The 13,643-nt window shown below is 37.7% G+C and overlaps 1 protein-coding gene across 18 annotated transcripts in view; it reads left to right on the forward strand.

Moving 5' to 3' along the window:
- Positions 1 to 13,643, forward strand: part of LOC144978325 (uncharacterized) — a 165,986-nt gene that overhangs the window by 53,699 nt on the left and 98,644 nt on the right. The gene's annotated exons all lie outside the window — the stretch shown is intronic.

Raw genomic sequence — 13,643 nt, forward strand, 5'->3', positions numbered from 1 at the left:
GGGACAAAACAGTCCCGTTGTGTCCCAAGCCGTTGTGAAATGCTACAAAATCAACGGGACAGGACTGTCCCAGTCCCGTGTTCATATCGTTTGTGATAGTAGAAAAATATAGCAGACTTCCGCACTAGGACAAAAAAGTCCCAGACTTGGCGGCGCCGTGTCAAAATTGAAATGCCTGTCTTTATTTTCTGCATCCCTACTACTACTGCTACTACTACTACTACTACTACTACTACTACTACTACTACTACTACTACTACTACTACTACTACTACTACTACTACTACTACTATTACTACTACTACTACAACTACTATTTCTACTGTTGCTTCTGCTGCTGCTAATGCCACTAATATATTAATACCTACATCCCTTACAATTTGTATTTATTTCCAATTCCATTGTATTTATTTTCCAAGAATAGTCCACACTTTATTTTAGTTCACTGTCTTCTATACTGCATTACACAGTTCCTTCCCGCCTCCCCTCTTTTAACATAATTAAGTACGCACCTTTTATAAATTTCTATTGCTCTGTTTTAATTCGCGCTTACTCACAAAGTAGCATACAATTTCCTGCCCATCAATGTTTTTGTTTATGCATCTTAACAACGCCACTACCACATTATCTCATTCGTCTGTATTTTTAATTCATCATGTGTTGTTGATGAAGGGGAAACCCGAAACGTCCATTTTATCTGTTTTCGTATATTAAACTGAAGCTTACGTTCAATTTCACAGTTATGATTTATTTATTTATTTCAATTCTGAATATAAAAAAGCAAGAACAATTCAAAAAATAATTCTATGTGATGAAACCACGTACAGAAGGCATAGCAACATTAACATTTTCGGCAATTTAAAAACGTATGTTTATAAATATAATTTAAGAAGTGTCACACTTTGTGACACAGCAGTAACGTGTCTAAAACCGGTCGCACATCTATTCGGTACCTTGTGGGATCAATTATCTTTATCGTTATTTATTTCGGGAATTTTCAATGAAAATATTTTTAAGTAAGTCCTTCTGAGCCACTTGGACTCATTGTAAGACAAATTAACTCCTTTAGAGCCTTGTAGCCAATGGTGCAGGAGTTATTCCGGTTTCAATAGCGTGAAGCGGACAATTAACGTATTTGTTTGAAAACCTTTGAACAGGACGCTAGTCTATCGCAGATTACTATCCCAGCTTGACAGGTACCCTTTTACACCTGAATGGAGTGAGTGATTGGAGTAAATTTTCTTGCTCTAGAAAGTACAAATTGGCTTCGGTCGGAATCGAACACAGAACCTCTGAGTCCAGAGTACAACGCGCTAACCATGGGCCATCTTGCCTCCTAAGCTTATAAATCCGGAACTTATCAATGTTGCTGTAGCGTTAAGCAGACAGATAACAGTTTAAAATTTTAAATAATAAAATTCCCTTTTTCATCCCATAGGGGAAATTTTTCTCGAAGGTCTATTCCAAGGGAAGACTGGAAAAACCCAGGCGTCAGCCGCAATGCAGCGCCGCAAATTGAGCTAGGGCGAGGTATAACCCAGGCGTTAGCCGCAGTGCAGCGCCGCAAATTGAGCTAGGCGAGGTGACTTACTCAAGGTAACACAGCGCATCAGCGGGTGATCGAACTGATGCCTTTCGGGTACGAAGCAAAGACCGTACCACCGAGCCATGCTGACTTTCTATTATCCTCTTGAATGATGCTAGTCCGTCAAAGATTACTTTCATCAGCGAACTGGTACTCATTTGCACCTGGGTAAAATGAGGTGATTCCAAGAAAGTCATTTTAAGATAAGATCGGAGATCACCATAAAGTCTATGGAATTGACCCTTGAGCAATCTTTGGGTCATTAAAGGATGCACCCAATATTGTTTTCTCTTTCAATTTGTCTTTTTTCCACGTAGTAAAGCACAGAAATATTCAACCTCTATTTCATCCATTACTACTAATACTACTACTAGTAGTAGTAGTAGTAGTAGTAGTAGTAGTAGTAGTAGTAGTAGTAGTAGTAGTAGTAGTAGTACTAGTAGTAGTTGTAGTAGTAGAAGTAGTGGTAGAAGAGGTGGTAGTAGTAGTAGTAGTAGTTGTAGTAGTAGTATTAGTAGTAGTAGTAGTTGTTGTTGTAGATGTAGTAGTCGTAATAGTAGAAGTAGTGGTAGTAGTAGTAGTAGTAGTAGTAGTAGTAGTAGTAGTAGTAGCAGTAGTAGTAGTAGTAGTAATAGCAGTAGTAGTAGTAGTAGTAGTAGTAGTAGTCGTAGTAGTAGTAGTAGTAGTAGTAGTAGTAGTAGTAGTAGTTGTAGTGGTAGTAGTAGTAGTAGTAGTAGTAGTAGTAGTAGTAGTAGTAGTAGTAGTAGTAGTAGTAGTATAGTAGTAGTAGTAGTAGTAGTAGTAGTAGTAGTAGTAGTAGTAGTAGTAGTAGTAGTAGTAGTAGTAGTAGAGTAGTGTAGTAGTAGTAGTAGTAGTAGTAGTAGTAGTAGTAGTAGTAGTAGTAGTAGTAGTAGTAGTAGTAGTAGTAGTAGTAGTAGTAGTAGTAGTAGCAGCAGCAGCAATAATATTACTCTTGCTATAAGAATATTTCATGATTATATAAATCTTATGTAAACAAATCCCATTGTACAGTGTAAAAAATCATTATCGTCATGTCGTATCTTATGTTGATTCATAAAATGTGAATTATTAGAGTTGTACCAAGGACTTATTTTTTAAATTTAAATTATTAATTTATAAGTCAAACTATTAAATAACTAATCTATTAATAAGATTTTACATTATTATTATCACCATTATAATTATCATTATTATTATTATTATTATTATTATTATTATTATTATTATTATTATTATTATTATTATTATTATTATTATTATTATTATTATTATTATTATTACTATTATTACTATTATTATCATTATTACTATCATTGTTTGCCTTGCTTTATTATCAATTTTATTTACTTGATTTGTTGATGAAAATATTATATTCTTGTATGAGTTATATTGACAATTGCCTACAAATAAACTTTTGAATCTTGTAAAAAAAAATTAAAAAATAATGCATTCGCGCAGGTGTGTCCCGGGACAGTCCTGTCCTAGTGCGGAACCCCTTTTGAATAGAAGTTTTCTCCAGTGGGACAGGACAAATTTGTCCTGGGACAGTTTTGTCCTAGTGCAGAAGGAGTCTTACGTACCTGAAGGTGAACACTTGGAAAACCGTTGCGACTGCATTCCATCTGTGCACTGCCTGGCACACCCGTAGACTGAACGTCCTCGTCGGGGATCAGTTACTCCCATATGTGCCACATCCAAAGTATTTAGGGGTGACGCTGGACCCAGCCTTACCTATTGGGTGCATCTCGAAGGAGTTGCCAGGAAGATAGAAAAACGCAACAGTCCTCTGGGGAAGCTGGCGGGATCAACTTGGGGCGCCAACCAAACGCTCCTTAGGACGTCCGCCCTGGCACTATGCTATTCCACCGCGGAGTAATGCGCTCTAGTGTGGGGTAGAAGCAGGAATGTCGAGAACGTAGATATTAAACTTCGCAAGTCAATGCACATAGTGTCAGGAACGCTGGCAACAACGCCGAGGGAATGGGGCCCGATAATGGCATTAATCTAGCCCCCCCCCCCCCCCCCCCCCGTCCCCCCATCCGAAGTCCGAAGGGAGACGATTACGGTAAACTAGCTTAATAAGATCAAAGAGAGAGGGCATGGCGATACTCCTCTCAAACTTATATGGACGGCGTCCCCGTTTCGAGACGAAATAAGTCCCGGCAACCTTTGTACGCAGCTTCTCTGACTACGAACAGAGATGCATATACGAGATGGAAGTAGGTTTAGATGAATTCAATCACTCGAGGGGGCGGGGACATACACTCCTCAAAACTAGGTGAGAAGTTGCCAGGTTTCTTCACCAGTAAGAGGAGATATTTGGTGGTAGCGAATCTGCGTCGGTCGAGAACCTGCCTCACGGCAAAATGACTTCGTCAGTGGAGATTTTCCACCTGTCCAACATGTACCCGTTGTGGGATAGAACCCAAAACCGCAGAACATCTAGTTGAACGGTGTGTTGTAACGAAGCTTCCGGGCGACTTTGCGACGGTGCACGAATGCGGTGAAGAATTTGGTGATTGGGTCGATTATCATAACATAGTAGTGTGAGCACCATTAGACGCTGCTGCCATGTGAAGTCCAAGCCTTAAGACAACCGCATAATCTCAAAAATTCCCTTTATTCACCCCATCGGGTCTATTCAAGGGAAGACTGGAATAACCAAGGCGTCAGCCGCAGTCCAGCGCCGCAAATTGAGCTAGGGCGAGAGGACTTGCTCAAGGCCAAACAGCGCAGCGGCAGTTGATCGAAGTCTGTACCTTTTGGGTACGAAGCAAAGACCGTACCGCTGAACCAATTTAACACAACTTCAACAAATTTACAACGAATTTGTCAAGGTTCAACTATTAATAGCAGCTGTATTTTCAACTTATTTTGATTTTCATCGGTAATCTAACATTAGTTCTTAGTAAAATTTTGATGATATGACCGGTTATCGAATATTTTCGACACTGAGAAAAGTGTAGATTTAAGTGTAGATTTTTTCTCGTTTGCTTCGTAAAAGGATTTTTGAAATATTCACTAATGAAAATAGATGTACCAACTATTAACGCGAAGCAATGGCAAAAGGCTAAAAGGTGAAAGACTATGGAGAAAAGTCCAGGCGGTGTTTGATGACATCCAATAACTTTTGAAAATGACAATTTTTTAAAAAAATTAAAAATTGAGCTTTTATATAGAGCAATGTCCACTAAATGTGCTCAAAGCGCTTTACAAATGACAATACCAATACAAAGAAGGTCCAACAACCTCTAATCAAAAGAAGCTCAGTATTATATGTGCCGCTATGTGGTCTTGTGGTATGACACTCGCGTTCGGATCGGTAGGTCCTGAGTTCGAGCCTCGCTCGGCGCATAGTTGTGTCCTTGGAGAAGGCTCTTTACTCACATTCTCTCATGTGTAACCTGGCCGTTAACAGCGTTGTGTCTGTCCGAAAAAAATGTAATATCGCCTTACAGGCGTCATGTCTCGTACTACATGTTAAATGTTGCTGTTGGCCAGGGACCGCTTGTAAAGCGCTTTGAGCACGTTTAGTGGATATTGCACTATATAAAATCATATGTAAACCGAGGAAACTCAAAACATTAATGTCGTAAATGTTAAAGAGTTTTAGGATTCATTAGGTTTTGGCTAAAGTTTGTGAGTACTCGAAAATAGAGCGATAATAAATGAGCATGGGTTAGCGTGGCAAATGGGACAGCCAGGATCAGTGGTAAGGTCTTTGCTTCGTACCCAAAAGGTACCGAGTTCAACTACCCGCCGCGCGGTGTGGCCTTGAACAAGTCACCTAGCCTTAGCTTACTTTGTGGGACTGCATTGCGGCTGACGCCTGGATTATTCCAGGTTTCCCTTGGAATAGATTCTTAAGAAACTATTTCCACTTAGGTATGAATAAAGGGAATGTATTTATTTATTATTTTGTAAAATAATACATTTGCTTATCGATAGTATCGTCGATAGTTCGACGAAAAGTAGGGAATTCCAAGTGGGTGGTGCTTTCTGTGTGTTTAATGGTAAAGAGGCAATTATTTTATAAAATGATCACAAAAGATAACTTGAATTCATTGCAAAATAAACATTTTTATGTATTATTGTTTACATATTATCTAAGAATCTTACTTTTAAGAGTAGAATAATATCATTCTTGAATGGCCATGAATTTAACAAATTCATTATTTTTTTTTTTTACCGCGCATTAAGACTTACTCGCAAGCTCGTGGTGGCAAGTGGCTCGCTAGAGATCAATCCAAAGCCATAAAAGAATTTTATATCTTTTATTCAACTCAAACATCATAGCAAATCAAGATTATACCATTATAATATTGCTTTGAGAAGATTGATACATTTATCTGGTTATAACTAATGTAATCGTGTTCGCTAAGACAACAGTGAAGCGACAGCTGTGTTGATACGTTCGAGTTCAAGTTTTTCGTTCAAATTCATAATCTAAAGATGACTTAAGACCAGCGACATCTATCGGGGTGGACGAGTCGCCCACGAAATTTCCGTTCCAAGGGGCCGGTCTACGATGCCGGACAACTATCGGGACAAGTGTATTACAGTGGAATATGTAATCTTTGGTTGTGTTTATCTAACCATCTATCAATTTGTGTGTCCATATCTATCTATCCATACTAGACTAAGACACAAAAGGCAAACTGTACCGCCGATCTTATTCCAAATAATATTATAAGATACCTATCACACCATACTAATCCTGTCACTGCAGTCATTCAATTCTCCCGACGTTCTTGGTTATGTGGAAAACGCGTTGGAATGATGTGGGGTCTGTGGTGTCTACCGTGCCATGTTGTAGTTTGTTCCATTCATGTATTAACCGATATCCTGACAAAAACTGTGATATATAATATAAAATTATAATATTCTAACCTGGCGTGTAGATGGTTAAACAAGAGAATTCAACGATCTGCTTTCAGTGAATGTGTCTTTTGCTTACTTTCTAGATGACCTGGTATTATAGTTGATGGAATCTCCTCCGATTATCCATTTCAACACTATTATCCACGTAATGCTTATATTATTGTTCAAAATTGTCATTCTGTGAAACATGGAAAATGGTGCTTGATTACATAATGACTCCGGAGTTGTAAGTCGATGTATGTTTGTAAGTATGGAAATACCACATGAATCAATAATGCAGTATACTGACAAAACATCCTTTTTCCACATTTTGGCTGGAAATCTGTTTTATATCTTCCTTTCTCAATCGATTATAATGACCCATAACTTTAACAAAAAAAAAAAACAACAACAACAAAAAAATAATAAATAAATAAATCAATTCTTGAATGAGTGTGGTTTGATAATTTTGAAAAGACGGGGCACCATATAACGCGATTGATGCATGCATTGACGTTTTCAAGGCCAGAATGTAAAATGACGCTTTGTCTGTGTACGACAGTGTGTGTACGTGTGGTCTTTCTCTATCAAAATATACCTTTTTAAAAATGCATGATGTGTCGATATACACATTCACCTATTTCATGTTGAAAGTTTTATTTCGACACTGAAATATTTAACCACAAACATCGAAAGAATTATCTAGATTGACTGCGGTTTGCGTCATATTAAACTTAAGTTTGTTATTGTTCGTTTTTTTACCAGAAAGTGAGGGAGTTCGTTGCGTTCATATTCATACACAGGAAATATATATAAATAATGGTCAATATAAAACCAAACAATGACACAATCCAGGCATAACTCTATCAATGTAATAGACAATTAATTTGAAGATGAGAGTAAATATTGCATCAGCGTATGGATTCTGCTGTTATTGATGCTTTGCGTTGAGCCAAAATGCCCTAAACATCCGCCAGCCGGATATATCGTACCAACACACGAAACTGTGCGTGACCTTTAACGTTTATATTCTGATTGATAGAATTTAGTGAGAACTATTCTTACAAATGGCTGGTTAAAACAATAACAAAGAGCTGAGTGACTTCAATTTCGTTCCTTCTATATATCGAACTGCACATTTTATTTTTGGTTGAAAATACACATTCACCTATTTCATGTTGAAAGTTTTATTTCGACACTGAAATATTTAACCACAAACATCGAAAGAATTATCTTTCGTTACGATACTACCAACATTTTTCTTATTCAAATTTCTTGTGTACATCATAAAATTTAAAGAAAATGAACAATGTGTTGTAGAGCATATTTTGCTAAAGAAATTTTACTGCTATTATGTGTGAGTGATAAAAAATCTATATGTGTGTTAGTTGGGTGTGAAGTTTTGGGGAAAATCCTGAAAATATCTGGTAAAGAGAGTGTTAAGGGCTGTAATAGACAGTATTTTTGTTGGTTTGAGAGTATTTCCATAACAAACAATGATGAGCCCATAGCATAAAAAAAGAAATTATACCCTTCCGCCACGACATCATAAGATATCGTATCCTAGGCATTCCACGAAGGAATATATATAATTCATCAAACAAGATGTCTGATGTCAACAGGAATTACCCATGCTGTCTAAGTGAGCAAATTGGGGGTTAATAATCTTGCTCAAGAAAAAAAAAGGGAAAGAGCTTGAAGCGGGGTCACAGTGCAATGCCTTAACCACTCGGTCACTTCGTCCCCTTCTCATTAGTCCATAACATTTTGGATTTTCAGAGCTGAAGCAAAGTATAGATAGTATGCGCTTGGTCAAGGAGTTCACAACATTGCCATCCGGAAGTATAACGGACCTACACACAAACTCTGTGTAACCATGAACTTTTATAGTCTGGTTAATACAGTTTAGTGAGAACAACAATAACAAATAACTGAGTGACGACAATTGTGTTCTATCTTCATGGTATGGTGGTTTAGTCATTCTGATCCATGCTGAATCTATATATGAAATGCAATGAATATCACACTAAAATCGAACAAAAATAGCAAAAAACACTTAAATGATCAGGCAGTTACGATATTTTGTTCTGAATTTCACATAATATAAAGTTGGTTCATAATGTAAAACATGAAATTGGCGAAAATGACGTCTCATAATTATTGTCGTTTCGTTTGTTTTACTGAAATGTGCGCAAACAACATGCAGAAACGAAAATTCTCATAAAATCTAGGCTAATAAGACTTTCGGGACCATGACGCAGCGTTCATAATCGGGTATCGAATTCAATACTCATTGCTGGCGCTTTGTTCGTTGCCTGTGTTCATCCTCTATCAGGAAGAAATGAGGGCAATGACAATTGATTGAAGCTAAAATGTCATCTTTAAAATCACATTGTTTTATCCTTTTCATTGATCAAATAATATTTGCAACATTAACTAACCTATACCGTGTGGCTATGTGGTCTAGTGGTAAGACACTCGCTTTCGGATCGGAAGGTCCTGGGTTCGAGCCTCGCGCTCGGCGCATAGTGGAGTCCTTTGAAAAGGCTATTTACTCACATTCTCTCATCGTACTCAGGTGTAAATTGAGTACCTGGCCGTTAGCAGCGGTGTCTTTGTCCGAAAAATTGTAATATCGCCTAACAGGCGGCATGTCCCGTCCTACATGTTAATTGTTGCTGTTGACCAGGGACCCATTCCTTGTAAAGCGATTTGAGCACATTTAGTGGATATTGCTCTATATAAAAGCTCATTTTTTAAAAAGCTCATTTTTTTACCAGGGCCCCATATTCGATACTTTAGTAATCGGTTACAATATGCTGCGACACTTTATCTGGAGTTTCAGGAAGCCATTTTCCCACAATGCAAACCTCGGGTCAAGATTCAATTAAATATTAAGTTTATCAATACTAGTCGTTCCTACCCTTTTCGTTTCATGTTTTATTAAGTTTTTATTCATGTTTCAAATTATATCGAAGTTGTTGCTAATATCACAATGACACAGCATGATTCCACAATTCTATTCGACTAAATTCATATAGACTAGAAAAGAAGATATCATCATTCTGAAACCAGACGATCAATAATCAATTGCACAAGGTATGTACTCAGTCCTCAGGAAGAGTGGCTTTACACTTCCAATGAAATGGGAACCGTCCTTTGACATCACACTTTTCTTCCTACTTTATTTGTATTTAAAGTATTTCTTATCCTATCATAATGCACCCAAATTTACTGACCGGGGCGGGTTGAGTGATTCCATAATATAATATCGCTCCAAAATGCAACACAAGATTTAGCAAATTGATTAACCCTCTCCCTACCAACCATAGGAAAATCGTCACATTCGTTAAGACGCAACTACAAACATCACAAAATTAAAAAAAAAATTTTTGTTATAGCTCTAAAAACTCGACACTGTCTTTAGAGCTCATTTTCCTGGACAATATTATATATTATAGAATGTATTTGTTGCTTTTCTGTTTGAATTACTTACTCTATTTTTGTTTAGAGTGAGTGTAAAATTTTGGATAAAATTCTGAAAACCGGCTGGTAAGGAGAGGGTTAACTAGTTAACTGCCGTACTCTGGAAAAAAAAACAGGTTAAAATTTGGCCAGAAAACACGTCCTTAAGATATCGATTGATTAAAATTACCCTCATCATGGCAAAAACTCTCAAATCTGGAACTTCACAAAGTATGTATAGAGTAGATCCTTTTCCAGGAATCATCTTTACTCCACCCGCAACGAGACTCGAACTAGGGACCTACAAGTCGGGAGGTGAGTGTCAATATCACAAGACCACAAAACCACCGAGCCTAGTTACGTCCGAGGGTTAGAGCAGGATATTAGAGAACGGGCCGATAGAGGATTACGAAAGACATTTTGAAAATACTCACGAAAAGTTGAAAATGGGGAGGATTCTGATGGGAACACTACAGACAATGGACGTTTCGGGTATAAACCCTTCGTCAGCACAACAATAAACAAAGAATTTTATTTGTTTTCAACGTTCCTTTGTTTATCTTATATGCTGAAGGAGGGTTTGAACCCGAAACGTCCATTGTATATACTGTTCCCATCCAAAGCCTTTCTATTTTCACCTTTTTTTTTGTATTTCCAAGATCCCAGTCTTCAGGCACACCCCCCCCCCTTCCTTTCCAACCGCTCTCAAAAAGACGTCTTGCACACACTTTGCTCTTTCCACCAAGCAGCGATTGGGGGGGGGGGGGGGTGAGTGGAGAGGCGGGGTGGCTGTGTCTATTCAATCAGGCGGAAAGTACATTATGATTGAATTGCATCTTATTTAAAATGGGTCAAGCAATTCTTTGTGTTTTTTTTTTCTTTGAAACCCTAATGAAACCTCTTAGGGATTATTCTCTTCACATGATAAACTGCGTTGTCATCAAGGCAGCGATAACTTTGATGAATTGGAAAAAAGGGTATGAAGAAGTACCAGCTCCGTATTCTCTGTTTTCATCTGTCACTTCCCCATACCCTATTTTTCTCATCATTATAAATAAAATGGAGAGAGATAATTCATGCAGTATCCGAAGCCTGGACCAGGCATGGAACCTAGAAGAAGAAGAAGAATAAATAAAATAAAATAAACAAAATAAAATTCCCTTTATTCATCCCCATGGGGAAATTTTTCTTTAGGGTCTATTCCGAGGGAAGACTGGAATAACCCAGGCGTTAGCCGCAGTGCATCACCGCAAAGTGAGCTAGGGCGAGGTGACCTGCTCAAGGCCACACAGCGCGGCGGGTGATTGAACTCGTTACCTTTCAGGTACGAAGCAAAGACCGTACCACTGAGCCACGCTATCACGCTATTAGGCCTCTTCCGCACTAGGACAAAACTGTCCCGGGACAAATTTGTCCTGTCCCACTGGAGAAAACTTCAATTCAAAAGGGGTTCCGCACTAGGACAGGACTGTCCCAGGACACACCTGCGCGAATGCATTATTATTTTTTTTACAAGATTCAAAAGTTTATTTGTAGACAATTGCAACTCTAATAATTCACATTTTATGAATCAACATAAGATACGACATGACGATAATGATTTTTTACACTGTACAATGGGATTTTGTTTACATAAGATTTATATAATCATGAAATATTCTTATAGCAAGAGTAATATTATTGCTACTACTACTACTACTACTACTACTACTACTACTACTACTACTACTACTACTACTACTACTACTACTACTACTACTACTACTACTACTAACTACTATACTAACTACTACTACTACTACTACTACTACTACTACTACTACTACTACTACTACTACTACTACTACCACTACTACTAATACTACTACTACTGCTATTACTACTACTACTACTACTACTACTACTACTACTACTACTACTACTACTACTACTACTACTACTACTACTATTACGACTACTACATTTACAACAACAACAACTACTACTACTACTACTACTACTCCTGGTAGTAGTAGTAGTAGTAGTAGTAGTAGTAGTAGTAGTAGTAGTAGTAGTAGTAGTAGTAGTAGTAGTAGTAGTAGTAGTAGTAGTAGTAGTAGTAGTAATGGATGAAATAGAGGTTGCATATAAATGTGCTTTACAACGTGGAGAAAAAAAAAGACAAATTGAAAGAGAAAACAATATTGGATGCATCCTTTAATGACTCAAAGATTGCTCAAGGGTCAATTCCGTAGACTCTATGGTGATCTCCGATCTTATCTTAAAATGACTTTCTTGGAATCACCTCATTTTACCCAGGTGCAAATGAGTACTAGTTCGCTGATGAAAGTAATCTTTGACGGACTAGCATCATTCAAGAGGATAATAGAAAGTCAGCATGCTTCGTACCCGAAAGGCATCAGTTCAGTAAGTCACCTCGCCTAGCTCAATTTGCGGCGCTGCACTGCGGTTGACGCCTGGGTTATACCTCGTCCTAGCTAAATTTTTGGCGCTGCATTGCAGCTGACGCCTGGCTTATTCCAGTCTTCACTTGGAATAGACCCTCGAGAAAAATTTCCCCTATGGGATGTAAAAGGGAATTTTATTTTTTTAAAGTTTAAACTGTTATCTGTCTGCTCAACGCCACAGAGACATGGATAAGTTCCGGATTTATAAGCTTGGGAGGCAAGATGGCCCATGGTTAGCGCGTTGTACTCTGGACTTAGAGGTTCTGTGTTCGATTCCGACCGAAGCCAATTTGTACTTTCTAGAGCAAGAAAATTTACTCCAATCACTCACTCCATTCAGGTGTAAAAGGGTACCTGTCAAGCTGGGATAGTAATCTGCGGTAGACTACAGACTAGCGTCCTGTTCAAAGGTTTTCAAACAAATACGTTAATTGTCCGCTTCACGCTATTGAAACCGGAATAACTCCTGCACCATTGGCTACAAGGCTCAAAGGCCTTAATTTGTTTTACAATGAGTCCAAGTGGCTCAGAAGGACTTACTTAAAAATATTTTCATTGAGAATTCCCGAAATAAATAACGATAAAGATAATTGATACCACAAGTTACCGAATAGATGTGGAACCGGTTTTAGACACTGTACTGCTGTGTCACAAAGTGTGACACTTCTTAAATTATATAATTTATAAACACACGTTTTTAAATTGCCGAAAATGTTTATGTTGCTATGCCTTCTGTACGTGGTTTCATCACATAGAATTATTTTTTGAATTGTTCTTGCTTTTTTATATTCAGAATTGAAATAAATAAATAAATCATAACTGTGAAATTGAATGTAAGCTTCAGTTTAATATACGAAAACAGATAATATGGACGTTTCGGATTTCCCCTTCATCACAACACACATGATGAATTAAAAACTACAGACGAATGAGATAATGTGGTAGTGGCGTTGTTAAGATGCATAAACAAAAACATTTTTGGGCAGGAAATTGTATGCTACTTTGTGAGGAAGCGCGAATTAAAACAGAGCAATAGAAATTTATAAAAGGTGCATACTTAATTATGTCAAAAGAGGGGAGGCGGGAAGGAACTGTGTAATGCAGTATAGAAAGTGAACTAAAATAAAGTGTGGACTGTTGTTGGAAAATAAATACAATGGAATTGGAAATAAATACAAAATATAAGGGATGGAAGTATTAATATATTAGTGGCATTAGCCGCAGCAGAAGTAACAGTAGAAATAGTAGTAGTAGTAGTAGTAGTA

This window comes from Berghia stephanieae, chromosome 8, assembly GCF_034508935.2.
Source record: "Berghia stephanieae isolate SIO BIC M18660-M18661 chromosome 8, UCSD_Bste_1.3, whole genome shotgun sequence".
NCBI classification, from domain to species: domain Eukaryota; kingdom Metazoa; phylum Mollusca; class Gastropoda; order Nudibranchia; family Aeolidiidae; genus Berghia; species Berghia stephanieae.